This window comes from Chelonoidis abingdonii, chromosome 7 (genome assembly GCF_003597395.2).
Source record: "Chelonoidis abingdonii isolate Lonesome George chromosome 7, CheloAbing_2.0, whole genome shotgun sequence".
NCBI classification, from domain to species: Eukaryota; Metazoa; Chordata; order Testudines; family Testudinidae; genus Chelonoidis; species Chelonoidis abingdonii.
The window spans coordinates 73,900,559-73,916,987 of record NC_133775.1 but is presented as its reverse complement, the minus strand read 5'-3'; the positions used below and the strand labels follow the sequence as shown (position 1 = coordinate 73,916,987).

The 16,429-nt window shown below is 40.6% G+C and overlaps 1 protein-coding gene across 1 annotated transcript in view; it reads left to right on the top strand.

The window, feature by feature from the left end:
- Positions 1-16,429, top strand: part of ANKHD1 (ankyrin repeat and KH domain containing 1) — a 194,308-nt gene that overhangs the window by 109,850 nt on the left and 68,029 nt on the right.

Below are 16,429 nucleotides of genomic sequence, written 5' to 3'. Positions count from 1 at the left end.
GGGCAGATCAAGCCATGAGGTCCAGTTGGCAACCCTATTATCTTACTCCACCTTCTGGCATCAATGGGGTTCTGTTTGAACAAAGAGCACTTTGAATTCCACAAGGACTATAGATTTCATAGGCTTGACCCTAGACTAATTATCAGGAAAAGCCTACCTCCCTACAGATGATTTATCAGGCTGTTCACAGCTGGAAAACTAAGTCACCGTCAGACCTTGCACCTTCCTTTGTAGGACACTTGGCTCCATGTGCATACATGATGCTGTTCACCAGATCATGTATGCATGTGTTGTTGTCTGTCTGCAGGTGTGGCTTCGCTTTGTTTACTCACTGGACAAGGACAATGTGAATACATGGGTAACGATCCCACCACAAGCCAGAGCCCCTCTGGTATGGTGGATAACAGTGGATCCAAGTGCAAGTCCTCTTCCTTCCATCCGCCTCCAACACAACCATAATCACAGATGCATAGGATGGGGAGCACATATGGACAATCAGTGCACAAGGCACATGGTCCCTGTGGGAGGCCAGAAGATATATCGGTCTCCTGGAGTTGAGGGCAGTTCCCATAGCCTGCAACACATTCCTCACCCTCATGCAGTTCTGTCAGATGTGACAATGTATTTTTTATATAAACAAAAAGGGTGGAGTAAGATCTATTCATGTGTGTAAGGAGACATTGAACTTATGAAACTGGTGCATGAAGAACCACATCACACAGTTGGTGACATGCCTGCCAGGTGAGCAAAATACTCTGGCAGACGATCTCAATAGGCACTTCTCCCTAGACCACAAATGGGAAATACCTAATTCTGTCTTGACTGAAATCTTCACCCAGTGGGGAGCATTATCTTGGGATCTGTGTGCCTTCCCCACAAGAAATTCACTTTGCTGTTCCAGAACAGCATTAGAGTAAGACTCCAGGGACGATGGCCTTTTGTTATCCTGTATGGACTGTCTGAGGTACTTCCATCCTCTTCCTCCTCAGGTTCTCTGCAGAATTCACAATGACAGGACCAGGGTTGTTCTCATTGCATTCAATTGGCCCAGACAGTTTTGATTTCCAGACCTTTGACAAATATCAGCCCATCCTTCTGTCTACATTCAACCTTTTCTATATCTGTTCACTCAGGGCAAGTGCAGGACCAGACATCCCAGCCAAGACCCTCTTCATCTCACAGCCTGGTATTAGGATAGGCATCAGTTCTGGAACTTTTCTATTTGAAGGCCATCTAAATGATCCTTTATCACAGCAGAAAAATTTTCACTAGAAATGTTTAGCTAAATGGAAGCATTTCTCTACCTGGTCACAAAGGAATCTGTTATCACCAGAATCAGCAGATGTCCCAGTCATTTTAGATTATCTTTTGTGCCTCAAATTGTCAAGGCTTTCTGTTAGCTTGTTGAAAGTCCATCTGGCGGCAATCAGTGCCTTGCCATCCTCTCATCTTGCCACACACACTTACCCCACCACAATTAGTTCTTGAAGGGTCTCATTAGAACCTTCCCACCAGTGATGAAACTGATGCCACAATGGGATCTTTGCTTTGTACTCCCAATTCTTACTAGACCATGTTTCAAACTAATGGCCATGTGTTCCATGTCACTTCTCCATGAAGGTTTTAGTTGCCATCACATTAGCCAGACAGGTGAGCTAACTGGGAGCACTCATGGCAGACCCAACATGCACCATATTTAATAGAAAAAAGGTCTCCCTTCATCTCCATCCAAAATTCATCTCCAAGATAATTCAGTTTCACACGAACCAACCTATTCATTCACCATATTCTTCCCAAAGCCTCACACATCCACTGAGAAAGAGGCTGCATGCACTTGGTGTCAAACAAGTTGTGGCCTTTTATCTGCAGAGAACAAAGCCAATTAGTAAAACACTAAGACTTTGTCAGCTATGGCGGAGTTATTACGAGGGCAAGTGTTATCAGCCCAGAGAGACTAAGTGGAATCTCTGCATCACTCTGTTTATTTAGCATGTATTCCTCTCCGAACAGGATGAAAGCCCAATTGACGAGAGCCCAAGCAATCTCCACAGCATCTCTATGAGAAGTGCCAATACCAGACATTTGTAAAGTGGCCGTCTGAAGTTCCATCCACACTTTTATGAAGCATTACAACATGGTCTAGTCGTCTTCAGTAAATACAGCTGTCAGGACAGCAGTGTTACAGACTTCCATACCAATTGCATCTTGCATCCTGCTCCTGTTTGAATACTGTTTACCAATCACCCCTGTGTGGAGCCCACATAGGGACCAGCACTGAAGAAATGGAGGTTCCTTACCCGTAACTTGAGGTTCTTTGAGATGGGTGGTTCTTACTTGTGTTCCTCTACCCATCCTCCTTCCCCTCTGGTTTGGATCCTATTTGATTCATGGTAAGAAAACTGGAGAGGTATTGGTTCATACCACCCTTTATGCCCTCATTTTGGAGCACAAGGAGGGCAACAGCGCATGCATGGACCAACGTATGCTACTTGCTACAAATCTCTGGTCTCAGGCATGTGGCCTGCATTCTAGAGCCCTGTGCAGATACAAAACTTGTATCCACATCCAATCTGCAAACATGGTCAGAATATGGGGGGAGCGTATGCTCTTATAGTAGAGATAAAGGAGAGAAGACAGAACCGGGGGTGGGTGGGGGGAATCAAATCCATATCTTAGATGTTTGTATACTAATGCAGGAAGTATGGGACATAAGCAGGAAGAACTCAAAATGCTAGTAAATAAACACAGCTATGACACTGGCATCACAGACTTGGAGGAATAATACACATGACTGGAATATTGGTATGGAAAGATACAGCTTGCTCAGAAGGAAGGACAGGTGGGGAAAAAAGGGAGAAGATATTGACTTATATATTTAAAATGTATACACTTGGACTGAGGTTGAGATGGAAATAGGAGACAGCCTTGTTGAAAGTCTCTGGGTAAGGTTAAAAGGGGTAAAAACAAGGGTAGTGTCATGGTAGGGGGTCTACTGCAGACCACCTAACCAGGAAGAAGAGGTGGATGAGGCTTTCTTTAAACAGCAAACAAAATCATCCAAAGCACAGGACTTGATGGTGATGGTGGACTTCAACTACTCAGACATCTGTTGGAGAGAATAACACAGCAGGGCACAAATTATCCAACAAGCTCTTGGAAAGTATTGGAGACAGTTTTTTTTATTTCAGAAGGTGGAGAAACCTACTGGGGAGAGGCTGTTCTAGATTTGATTTTGACAAATAGGGAGGTACTGGTTGAGAATTTGACAGTAGAAGGCAGCTTGGGTGAAAGTGATCATGAGAGTTCATGATTTTAGAGAATGGTAGGAGGGAGAACAGCAAAATAGACAGTGGATTTCAAGAAGGCAGACTTTAGCAAATTCAGGGAGTTGGTAGGTAAGATCCCATGGAAAGCAAGTCTAAGGGGAAAAACAGTTGAAGACAGGCAGTTTTTCAGACGCACATTATTAAGGGCACAAGAGCAAACTATCCCATTACGTAGGAAAGATGGAAAGTCTGGCAAGAGACTGCCCTGGCTTACCCAGGAGATCTTCAATGATCTAAAAATCAAGAGTCCTACAAAAAGTGGGAACTAGGTCAAATTACAAAGGATGAATATAAACAAATAAGTATGTAGGGACAAAATTAGAAAGGATAAGGCACAAAATGAGATCTAACTAGCTAGAGACAAAGGATAACAAGAAAACATTCTACAAATACATTAGAAGCAAAAGGAAGACCAAAGAGGGTAGGCTTGTTACTCAATGCGGGGTGGTGGGGGGGAACAATAACAGAAAATATGAAAATAGCAGAGGTGCTTAATGACTTCTTTCTTTCAGTTTTCATCAAGAAGTTGGTGGTGATTGGACATCTAACATAGTAAATGCCAGGGAAAATGAGGTAGGATCAGAGGCTAAAATAGGGAAAGAACAAGTTAAAAATTACTTGGACGAGTTCGAAGTCTCCAAGTCACCAGGGCCTGATGAAATACATGCTAGGATACTCAAAAAGCTGACTGAGGAGATATCTGAGCCATTAGTCATTATATTTGAAAAATCATGGAAGGTGGGAGAGATTCCAGAAGACTGGAAAAGGGCAAATATAGTTCCAATCTATAAAAAGGGAAACAAGGACAACCCGGGAAATTACAGACCAGTCAGCTTAACTTCAGTACCAGGAAAGTTAATGGAGCAAATAATTAAGCAATCAGTTCACAAACATCTAGAAGACAATGTGGTAAATAACAATCAGCGTGGATGAAGAAGAAATCGTGTCAAACCACCCTGATAGCTTTCTTTGACAGGGTAACAAGCCTTGTGGATAAGATGTGGTATATCTTGACTTTAGTAAAGCTTTTGATACTGTCTCTCATAACCTTCTTGTAAACAAACTAGGGAAATGCAGCGTAGATGGTGCTAGAGCATACCATCCCTCTCCACCCTCTGCCAAACAGAGGCTAGGGACACCATTCCTTACCCAACCTGGCTAATAGCCATTAATGGACTTAACCTCCATGAATTATCTAGTTCTTTTTTAAACCCTGTCATGGTCCTAGCCTTCACAACTGCCTCAGGCAAGGAGTTCCACAGGTTGACTGTGCGCTGTGTGAAGAACAACTTTTTTTATTTGATTTAAACCTGCTGCTCATTAATTTCATTTGGTGGCCCCTAGTTATATATTATAACTTATATTATGGGAACAAGTACATAACTTTTCCTTATTCACTTTCTCCACACCACTCATGATTTTATATACCTCTGTCATATCCCCCCCTTAGTATGCTCTTTTTCAAGCTGAAAAGTCTTAGCCTCTTTAATCTCTCCTCATATGGGACCCATTGCAAACCCCTAATCATTTTAATTGCACTTCTCTGAACTTTTTCTAATTCCAGAGTATCTTTTTAGAAATGAGATCACGTCTGTATGCAGTATTCAAGATGTGGGTGTACCATGGATTTATATAAGGGCAATAAGATATTCTCCATCTTATTCTCTATCCGTTTTTGAATGATTCCTAACATCCTGTTTGCTTTTTTGACGCCGCTGCACACTGTGTGGACGTCTTCAGAGAACTATCCATGATGACTCCAAGATCTCTTTCCTGATTAGTTGTAGCTAAATTAGCCCCCATCATATTATATATATAGTTGGGGTTATTTTTTCCAGTGTGCATTACTTTACATTTATTCACATTAAATTTCATTTGTCATTTTGTTGCCCAATGACTTAGTTTTGTGAGATCCTTTTGAAGTTCTTCACAGTTTACTTTGGTCTTAACTATCTTGAGTAGTTTTGAGCTACTGTAAGGTGGGTGCAAAACTGGTTGGAAAGCCGTTCCCAGAGAGTAGTTATCAGTGGTTCAGTCGTGCTGGAAGAGCATAACGAGCAGTGTCCTTCAGAGATCAGTCTCGGTCCCGTTCTGTTCAATATCGTAATCAATGATTTAGATAATGGCATAGAGAGTACACTTATGAAGTTTGAGGATGATACTAAGCTAGAGGGGTTGCAAGTGCTTTGGCAGATAGGGTTAAAATTCAAAATGATCTGGAGAAATGGTCTGAAGTAAATAGGGTGAAATTCACTAACGACAAATGCAAAGTACTCCACTTAGAATGGAACAATCAGTTGCACACATGCAAAATGGGAAATGACTGACTAGGAGGAAGTACTGTGGAAAAGGATCTGGGAGTCACAGTGGACCATAAGCTGAATATGAATCAACAGTGTAACACTGTTGGGGGTGGGGGGGAAGCAAACATGAGTCTGGGATGTATTAGCAGGAGTATTGTAAGCAATACTCCACGCTGATTAGGCCTCAACAGGAGTATTGTGTCCAGGTCTGGGTGCCACATTTCAGGAAAGATGTGGACAAATCGGAGAAAGTCCAGAGACAATCAACAAAATGATTAAAGGTTTAGCTCTTTACGTTACTGAAGTCACAGCCGCTTCATTAAAATGATCGGACCACACACTCGTCAGTTTGTGATAAGCAAACACGATGTGACAAATGACCAAAATGTGTAATACCTGTTGTTTGCTGAATGTTACGCCATCTGTAAAGATTTTCTTGCTGAGTCAATATTTTTTAAAAGAAAACTTAATTCTTGTTTGTCACTTGCAACCAATCTGCATGTATCCTCAGCAGAGTTTGAGCTCTGGACTTTCAGATCACTAGTTGAGACCTCTACCACTTGAGCTACAGTAATAGCTGTTCTTCTCTCTATGTATCAGCCACTGGAGAGGAAATGATACCTGCTTTCCCAGTAGGTTTCACAGTTATTAGCTCAGAAGTAATAGAATGCTGGAAATCAGGACTCCTGGATTTTATTTCCACCTCTGGGAGAGGAGTGTGATTTAATGGTTAAAATAGTGGTTATAGATGGCCTAACTAAGCACTTAGATTTGGCAAATTTTATTCTGAGCAGCAGTGTGTCTGCATGCCCTCATGGAACATAGCCACTATTTTGTTAAAACAATCATACTTCTCTCAATTTTTAAATGTGACACAAGCCATCAGAATGTGACCCGTGAAAAATTCTATGGATGAGATTGGGTTCTGTGTCTGATGCTGCTAAAAGTTAACTTTGGCAACCTATATTATCTTATTTGTAAAATTACCTGTGTGATACTTGAGAAACAAGGTGGGTGAGGTAATATCTTTTATTGGAGCAACTTCTATTGGTGAAAGACTAACTTTCGAGCTTACACACAGCTCTTCAGATCTGGGAAAGGTAGTCCGTGTCAGCAAAATAGAAGATGGAACAGCATAAGTAGTTAACCTGTATTGGAAGAGACTAATTGAGGTGAAGTGGCCAGTTGAAACCTCTGCAGTCATAGGACAAAAAGAGGGGTTAATGTGTTACAGATTGTCGTAATAAGCCACAAATCCAGTGTCTGTAAGTCCATGATTTTTAGTGTATAGCAAGCTCCCAGGCTTTTGTTTTGAAGGTGTGCAGGTTTCCTTTGAGGCTGAGGATTGAGAGATCAGATAAGGAGTGATCACTTTGTGAAAAGTACTCACCCACAGGTAATATGATGTAATTGTCTTTTATTGTTTGTTTTTGTATGAGTTCACGATTGTTTTGTTTCACCCACATAATTGTTATTGGGGAATAGAGTACATCTATCCAGCAAGTAAACACCCATGGCTGGCCCATGTCAGCTGACTTGGGCTTGCGGAGCTGTAAAATTCCCGTGTAAGTGACCAGACTCTGGGACCCCACAAGCAGGGAGGGCTCCAGGGCCTGGGCGCCAGGCCAAGCCCAAATGTCTGCACCAGTTTTTAGGCCTGCGAGCCTGAGAGCGCTCACCCAGGCCAATAGGAGAGATACTTCTGCAGATTTTGTATCTGTTACAATGGGATTTGGTGCTGCTTTGAGATGGTATGGTCTGTTTTGTGGGGAGCTTGCTGCTGCTTCTGATGAAGCTGGAGAAGTTGGGGAGGTTGTTTGAAGGCCAAAAGAGGTGGCTTGAAAGAGATTTTTCAGTATGTGGTCTGCGTCGAGTATGGGTTTTAATTGCTTAATGATAAACTGTATGGGTTCCAGTGTAGGGTGATATGTGACAACTAGGGGGCTGTGGTTGGAGGGCTTTTTCCATATTGAAGCAGGTACACTGAGGTATTTGAGTGGCCTGTTCCATGCTGCAATCTACTTCTCTGATGGAATGCTCTGGTGTTTAAAGTATGGTAAGCTGTGTATCCTGGACTTTCTCCTTGGTATCGGAGTGCTTAGCTGCTTAAAACTAATTTTTTGGTGTGTTTTGGGATGGCTACTTGATCGGTGAAAGTAAGTGTGGTGATCTCTGGGTTTCTGGTACATAGCTATCTCTAAAGTTCCACTGTTGAAGCTGATCATGGTGTCCAGGAAGTTTGATGCTGATATGGGAGTGCTCTCAAGAGAGCTGAATGAATGAATGGGTAGTGGTGGTTGGAGTTGTGGTGAAAATCTATAAGGAAGTTTAGCTCATCTGTCCAGAAGATAAAAACATCATTGATGTATTTCAGGTATAGCATTGGTTTTGTGGTGCATTTGTCCATGAATTCTTCCTCAAGGTAGCCCATGAAGAGAGAGGTTGGCATGCTGGGGAGCCATTGTGGTACCCATGGCTGTTGTTGTTTGGACAAGATGTTGGTTGAATATAAAATTGTTATAGGTGAGGATAAAATGGATGAGTTTGGCAATGTTTTTGAGATGGATATGTGAATGTTGTCCATTGTCTTGTAGAAATCCACGCCAGGCAGCAGTAAGAGAGGTTAGTATATAGGGAGGTGACATCTGTGGTGGCAAGGATGGTGTTCTGAGGAAGGTTGTTAATGTTTAGAGTTTCTGGAGGAAGCTGGTTGTGTGCTGGAGGACACTGACCCTTTATGTTGTCAGTAGCTTGAGGATGGTTTCTATGAGTCCTGATATTGCTTCATTAAGAGTGCCATGGTTAGATATGATGAGTCTCCTGGATTCCCTTGTTTGTGTATCTTGGGAAGCATATAGGAAGTTTGTGGGGGACAAGGTTGTTTCTCTTGGAGTTGAGCAGGAAAGGATTTGATTATATCCTTAGGTTTCTGGGTTGTCTGAGTTCTTTGGTGGTGTCAAAGAGTTGTAGGCTTTGTTAACATAGTCATCACAGTTGAGGACTGTGATGGCATCCCCATCATCTGGTGATTTAATTGCTATCTGGTGGTTGGATTTCAGAGACTGTATAGCTGTCCTCTCAGCACTGGCGGTGGGAGTGTATGGTGGATGTGATTAGGGATTTTAGTCAATCAGTGTAATCAAGTGTGTGGTTTTGTCTGTGGTGGGGTGTTGTCAGATTATTCTTTTTTCTTATGACCGTTGGTGGGGAGGTGGTAGTTCTGGATGATATTGTTGTGAAAGAATTCTAGTTCTCCACATATGAGTATAATGATCGGTTCTGTGATGGGGTAGAAGTTCAGTCCCTTGAAGAGTACAGTTAATTTGGCTCTGGTTCCAGGTAGTTTTAATAAATTGATGTTGGGTTGTCATGGGATGTCTATGTGATGGGTCCTGGTGCCATGGTTTCTCCCAGAGGTGGTGGTCTGTGGTTTGTGAAGTTGTTGCAATTGGTTCCACTTTGCTTTTGTGTTGGATGGCTGTCGTCAGATTTTTGTAATAGCTATTTTTGATTTCTTGCATGATCTCCAGGTAGGCTTCCTGATTTTGCCCCTCCTCCCCCATCTGTGTGTGGGAGTGTGTGATTTCTTGTTTGAGGTGGTCTCTTGTGGAGTATGAGAGTTGCAGGAGATGATTCCTCAATTTTTTGGAGTCCTATAGAACTGCTCAGCATATTTGGAGTTGTATGTAATGGTTAGAGGGTTATAGATGGTGAGTCCTCTGGAGATGTTTTGTTTCTTGCATTTGCTCAGGAAGAAACTGTTTTGCTTGCTTTCGTCATATTGTGGAGTTTCCATTTCAAATGGCAGAACTGAATATCTCCATTGCTGCTTGCAGTATTGTAGCCAGGTTGGTCCCAGGATATTAGCAAGACAAGGTGGGTAAGATAATCTTTTATTGTACCAATTTCTGTTGGTGAGAGAGGCAAGCTTCTGACTTTACACAAAGCTGCTCCTTAAAGTCTGGGAAAGGTACTCAGTGTTACAACTTGATTGTGTGTTTCCTGAGAGGTGGGTGTGAGGCCTGCTGGTTCAAAATTAAGGACTGAAAAGTACAAAAATACAAACAGTAGCGAGTGCAAAATGAGATTTTTATCTCCTGGCTCCTAACTCAGTTTACCTTCCTCTAAGCTAAAAGTGAATTTTGTTGGAGATCTCTTCTCCTCCTAAACTGAGGTCTTGATTTAGCTGAAATGCAGTACATTTGAGAGCCAGCCTTTTGACTCTCATTTCCAATGGGACTTAAGTCATAGGTAGCCCTTAGGGAAGATGCTGGCCCATATTCTTTATGATTTAGTAAGGAGAGTTAGGGAGTAGCAGCCAAGATTTCTGGGGAGAAGATACAAGCTGCATTGCTGTGGTCTCTGTAGCCTGTGTAGTTCTGCGCCTTCAGCAGAGACTACACTGTTCTGTAGAGCTGCAGCAGGCCCAGGGGAACAGGTACAGCACTAGGGAGGATCCCCTGGAATGTGGGCACTTTTGTGCTGCAGTTCAGGAGGGTAAAGAGAGACCTGCAGGGTCCCCCCACATATACAGTAGCAGAAAATCCATTCTTCCTTTTCATCTCAAACACGCATGCTTCCTCCAAACCATGGTACGCTTGCATTTAAAAACCTAGGAAATTCTATAACCACCATGTTTAAAAGGGAGTAGGATTGGTTAACTGATAGCAACTCAGCTCAGACCCTACAGAGTAAGGAAATGCCAAGCTACGGGACACCTGTTAATCATACCCTAGTGCTTACATAATTTTCACTGACAGGTTCTGCACCATCGCAGGGAAATTCTTTTTGCTTCCAATTGATAAGAAAACATACTACAAATTAATTTCCCTCACACCATAAAGTAAATCCTTAATATCAACCTTATGTTTTCCTTAGATACATCACACTGCACACTTAACCTTCTTTGTATATATGTCAACCTGAGTTCTTGCTAACATTGTGTAGGTTGTAAGTAGGACTTTGCATTATACAGTGAGGGAGATTAATATGTTTTCAGTGTGAGGGACTGAAAAGTAATCGTGGTTTGGGGGTTTTTTGGTTTTTTGGATGCTGGTTCTAGACTATCTGGGGAAGATGATAGAGGATCCAATGTTATTAGTAAGAATGTTCATGTTGTCTCTGTAACAAAAGAACTAAAGAGTGCGCTCAAAACACTGAAACGGAATTACTGCAGTCATATTTTTGGCTGTGCTAGGTCAGAATATGTGGTGACTGGGTATGACCAAGAAAGCATCTGGTAATTTGCACCAGTGGATATCATGTGTAACTTTCACTAGCCACGTGAGTCTAGGTGGCTTAGGTTGAGGCTATGATGAAGAATTGCATTGCTTGGTTTAAAGACTAGTTTTGTCCTCAGGCTAATTCAGCTGATGATGCTGACAAACTGAAATTGTAATCGCCAGGTCTTCACGACCAAGTATTAATTTTATTTGTAGAATAAGATCCGTGAGTTCTTCTTTTTCCTTCCGCAGGACAAGCAGGAGGACTTAAAGAAGACTATTTTGGAGGGCATAGAGACGGCCAAGCATCAGGTGAGGTTGGCCTTTGATGCTTGTAAGCTAAAACCTCAAAAATAGATGTTCACAGCAAGCATGGCTTATGGTATCTAGATTTCATCAGAGGTGCAAAGACTTGCTATACAGCATATTAAATCTCCATCATTGCTCTACTTTTTTGGTTTCTTTCTCTGCAGTCCTTTGGCTTGATTTCTAATCCCTTTCTTTGTTAATTACTACCCTACTCCCTCCCTATATAGGAAAGGGTCATCTTCTTTAACCAGCTTTTCACAAATAGTGGCTACAATAAACTCTTTACAAATAATAGGATCACTGTATCTCTCTATAGGGTCTCATAGTCTTCAGTTCTCTTAACCAGAAATCCATTTGAGTTTTAATCTGTTTGTATCCACCTCATGAAATTTGTCTGTAGAGGACATGTTACTGACTTTTTTTAATAACTTTTGAGTCTTGTAGTCAGAGTTTTGTCTTCAGAATATTATAAAAAGCGGAACAACATTAATAAAAACTCAAATTTTTCAGCAGGGGTGGGAGGGAATGACAAGAAAACATTCAAAATAGTTTTACTTAAACATTCTTCAGAACAGTGCAGTAAAATATTTACCCTCAGAGGACTTGAATTTTTAGCATTTTCAGGGGAATTAGAATCCTCGTAAATCAAAGGGTCTTGTTACAAAAGAATTTGAGAGAGATCTGGTTCCATTCCTTATCAGATCCAGAATAAAATCAAAATCTTGTAATGAACTTATTATGTAGTAATATGCCTAATGATGGATATCTCTTTGAAGTTTGAACACAGCAGTCCACTAGAGCTCTTGAGAGAATTTTTCATATTTATCCAGGAATAATTAAATTGGAGAGAGTTCAAATAAGAGCCAAGAGAATGTCTTATAGTGATGGACTATGGTCTATTCAGCTTAATAAAGAAAAGGTGAAAGGGTAGCTAGATCAGTTTAAGTACCTACATGGAGAACAAAAATTTGATAATGACCTCTTTAGTCTAGCAAAGAGATAATAAGATCAAATGGCTGAAAGTTAAATCAGTGTGCAAATTTTTAAGTGAAGATAATTTACTAAGCAATTTTTGAATTAAAATTGGCCGTTTTTCTAAATGTTCTAGTTCAAACAGGAATTAATTCAAGGAAGTCATGGCCTTTATTACATGGGAGATCAGACTAGTTTATCACATTGGGCCCTTCTGGTGTTGTAATCTGTTATAACATAGCTACAGTCTAAATGTGGATGTGTTTCGTTAATTTGATTGGCTAGTCAAGGATACCTTTTTCAGAAGGCCAACAATTATTTGACTGAATTATTGAAATCACAAAGTCTTGGCTTGAAATTTATATTGGCCTTGTTAGACACTTGATATAAAACCTCTCACCTGAGGATGAAGTATCGAGGATGAAGAACCTGAGGATGAAGTATCAAGGATAAGGGTGATATCAGCAACAATAACAAATATTGGGCCTATTGTTGCCAAGTCCTTGGAGTTTACTGCTAATACACTACAGTTTCTCAACCTATATCTAGATAACTCTAAGTAGTATCTGGTGTAGACAAGGTTTTGTTAGTCAGTAGATCACTTCCTATAGAGTTCACATAAAATGCAATGTTGGCTTTTATGAAGTACAGAATGACAGCTCAGTCACCAGTAAAATGGTTTGATAATACTTAACATCCCAGCCCATAGTGGAGCAATGTGCTGATTAAAATAAGCAAACAAAAAAAGCCCTCACATCCCTGTCCTGTTCTAAACTGATTCTTAGGACCTTGCATTTTTCAGAGACTGTCTGTGGCACTAGCTTTACTTGCAGAAGCTGTGTGTTTCAGCTGCTCATTACTGATCCTTTCTATGACAGAGTATAAAGTAATGAGGTGATTTTTGAATGTGCACCCAAAATTCCTTCCAGAGATGCTATCTGGCTTCTGTCTTGGGATAATATTTTCATCTACCATCATGTCTATCCCCATGGATCCTTGCTCCATAAATATTAAAATGAATTATATAAGATGGATTTTCTAACTAATTCAGATGTATAACTTCTCTTGACAAAAGTTGGTTGAGAATCTAGAGAAAAATAACTCATCATTTCTCTTTATTTTTATCTGGTCATGTTAAAGCCTGTTCTGTTAATACACATTGGTAATGAAAGCAGGTGTTGCAGTTTGAAGTCAATTAATCCAGCTACAGGAGTCTCACTGCAAATTTACCAGGCATCAATGTGCGCTACCTCTCAAGGTTTGGCCCACTGTCTGGATGCTGCATTGGCAATTCTGCAACACCTTTCTGAGAAGATTCTCTTGAGGAGTGTCATCTTTGGCATTACTTTGTCTTGTATTTATCACTGGGACACCTCAAGATGAAAAAACTGTTGTAAATGCTTTGTGTTATAATCAATTTCATGAGGGCTTTTTTACATCCTTTGAGCTAGTTTTGTGGGATAAAACTAATATAGGTCAGTTATTTCTAGCACGTGTGAGAACCCTGGCCGCCTCATGCTCTGTATCTTATCTTGCTATTTTGTTCTGTTTGAATTCTTGTTACTTTTCTCATTTAAAAAATACCAGTTTTGCTTTTCCAGTAGGATATTTGTGATTTTGCCCATTTGTTTTACTCCATTGTATGTTGCTTGTGATTCTGATAAGACGCTTAAGATTGCATCCCTCTTTCTCTTTACTCACTAAAGTATGGATTTGTCCAGTGGGAGTAATTATGTATTGGAGCTGCTATCTGATAGTTATTTGTAATCTACACAAATTCACCTCCCTGGAAGTTAGGATTCATTCTTTAGGCAGTTAGGGCTTCAATATTTGAAGCCCTGTATCACAATAAACAGGCTATTGTTATTGAAACTGTTATAGTTTATGTAAGCTCCCTGGTAGCGCATGTCTGTTACTCCAGATAGAATGCAGCATTGTAGCTGTGTTGGTGCCAGGATATTAGTGAATCATGGTGCATGAGGTAATATCTTCTATTGGACCAACTTCTGTTGGTGAGAGACAAACTTTTGAGCTACACAGAGCTCTTCCATTTCTGGATGGGTGTCTGTCACAAACCACAGCAATCAGACACACACATTTGGCAGTCTCAGAAGTAAGACTAGGGACTGAATGGGCATAGAACGTAGACTGCCTTTTCTCCTCTGGAGGTGACCATTCTCAGTTCTGGCTTGACCCATTTATTGGGGACCACGTGGGCAATGCTTCTGCTGCTGCTATACCTTTCCTGTGGCTAAATAGAGGACTGAAGTTTCTACAGATGGCTGGCATTTTATAACTGCATTAAATTAAGTTAAAAAAAAAATAAAATAGTGCATGCAGCGTTGGGTTTTCTGATAGAAAAGATGTTGTCAAAGTGGAGTCAGATGGGAAGAGCGACCGAAATGAGTAAGGAGTGGCTACTGAAGAAATACAATAGATAAAATGAATAGTTTGCCCAGATGGGAGTTGTGTGTGTGTTTGGTGCTGCAAGTATTTGAAGTTTGTAAACACCACGGAGGATCAGGATTCGATTGCTTGAGGAGGTGGGTATTAATTAAACCAGTATATATAGAATAACTGCATGAAATTTAAGTAAAGGAAAACTTGCCATGGACATCAAGAAGTTTCCCCAGCAGTGAGATCTCTTAGACTCCCAAGCAAAGTACTAATAGTCTATTGCTAGCCATCTAAAATAAAACAAGACACTTTAACATACTACAAGACACAAACTTGCACTGTCTTAGAGTTAGAAAATTCCAATTAACCCAGTTTATTTATTTCTGAGTTCTTTGATTCTTGTAGTATGGGGATTTTGAAACCTTGCATCAGGAATTGAGTTTGGACAACATGGTTTCTGCTCATATATTGAAGTTTTGTGTATTTTAATACATAGTGCATTGCATCTCAAAGTGCATTTTAAAATATCTTCACACAGTACAAATCAAATGAGTTCTGCATGTGGAATGGAGGGGCAGCTGCTAATTGCATAACAGTCGCAGGAGGGAAAAATTGAGGCCAAAGCACCTGGGCAAACCCCAAATTTTAAAGAATATACTATTGGTCCTTGCATATGCATGCAGAGCATGCATTAGTTTGATTGTTAAGGTCTCATGAAAAAGAGCCTTCCACAATAAACTCTGTGGAACTCAGTATCTCTGTCTGAATAATAAAGGACTGAGTAAATCTGTTTATAAATTGACTCTGGAGAGAGTTCAGGTGTTTTCTGACTTGAGGATCAAATCTCTATGGCTTCCTCTCTTGCAGCATAGTATTGCATATGGATTATATGTATGTAGCAATAGTGTCATGCAAAATAAGTTAGAGGATCAAGACGCAGTGCACAGAGAACAGACATGCATCTTAAAGCAATGTACAATAAAACTATTGTGTCTCATAAGAAAAATCTGTGCCAGACAGCTTTTGCCCTTTTTTCAAGTGGTGAGAGGAGACAAGCTCAGTTTTTTAGACTTTTCATAATACCACACGACTGATTTGGACCACTAAACTTCTCAACAGGTTTGGATTTGCCATCACTAAAGATTCCTCTTCTCAAATGCATAATCAAATGGTTAACTTTCACTAGACACCTGCAACCTAGCAGTGGGGATGTACAGGATTTTCAGTCAATTGAAGGAAATGGGTAGGGTTGAACACAACTTTCATAAATCTAGCATTAAGCCTTCTCAATCTAAAACAAGAAAGGAGAGGTACTCCTACTGTTTTTAATCATCTCCAATATCAGATATTCAGAGAATAATGAAGTTAAACAGTGAATTAGAGATTATTTCCCTATAAACTGTTTAAAGTTCCTAATGCATTACTCAGTTTTATTTTAAAGGGCACATGTACACTTCTCTCATGGACAGGACACTTAATCCCCTTGTGGTGTGGGGTGGGTCCTCATCACTTGCCAGCACTCTTTATGTGGTATCAATCATTCCTGTGTAACCTGGCTGGTTCTTTTCCCTCATGGCTTGTGTTATCTCAAGGGTAGAAAGGGTTGATTACTAACTTCGACATTCACCTCTCTTGTCAGTTTTCTGAGTATCTACAGTGTCTCTTTTCCAAAATCTTTCATGTCACTCATGCTTTAACTTGGGCTGCTCATGTTAAACTTCAGTTTTTGGAGGCAGCGTCTGATGGCTCTGAAGAGAATCTCACCATTGACCTTCAGATTGTTCCTCTGTCTTTTCAACTCCATGTTCTCTAATTCTTCTTTTCAGAGACCAGTTACCCTCTCATTATGGCTCATAAAGCTATTTGATGCAATCTTTGTTGCATATAATTGAGTTTTATC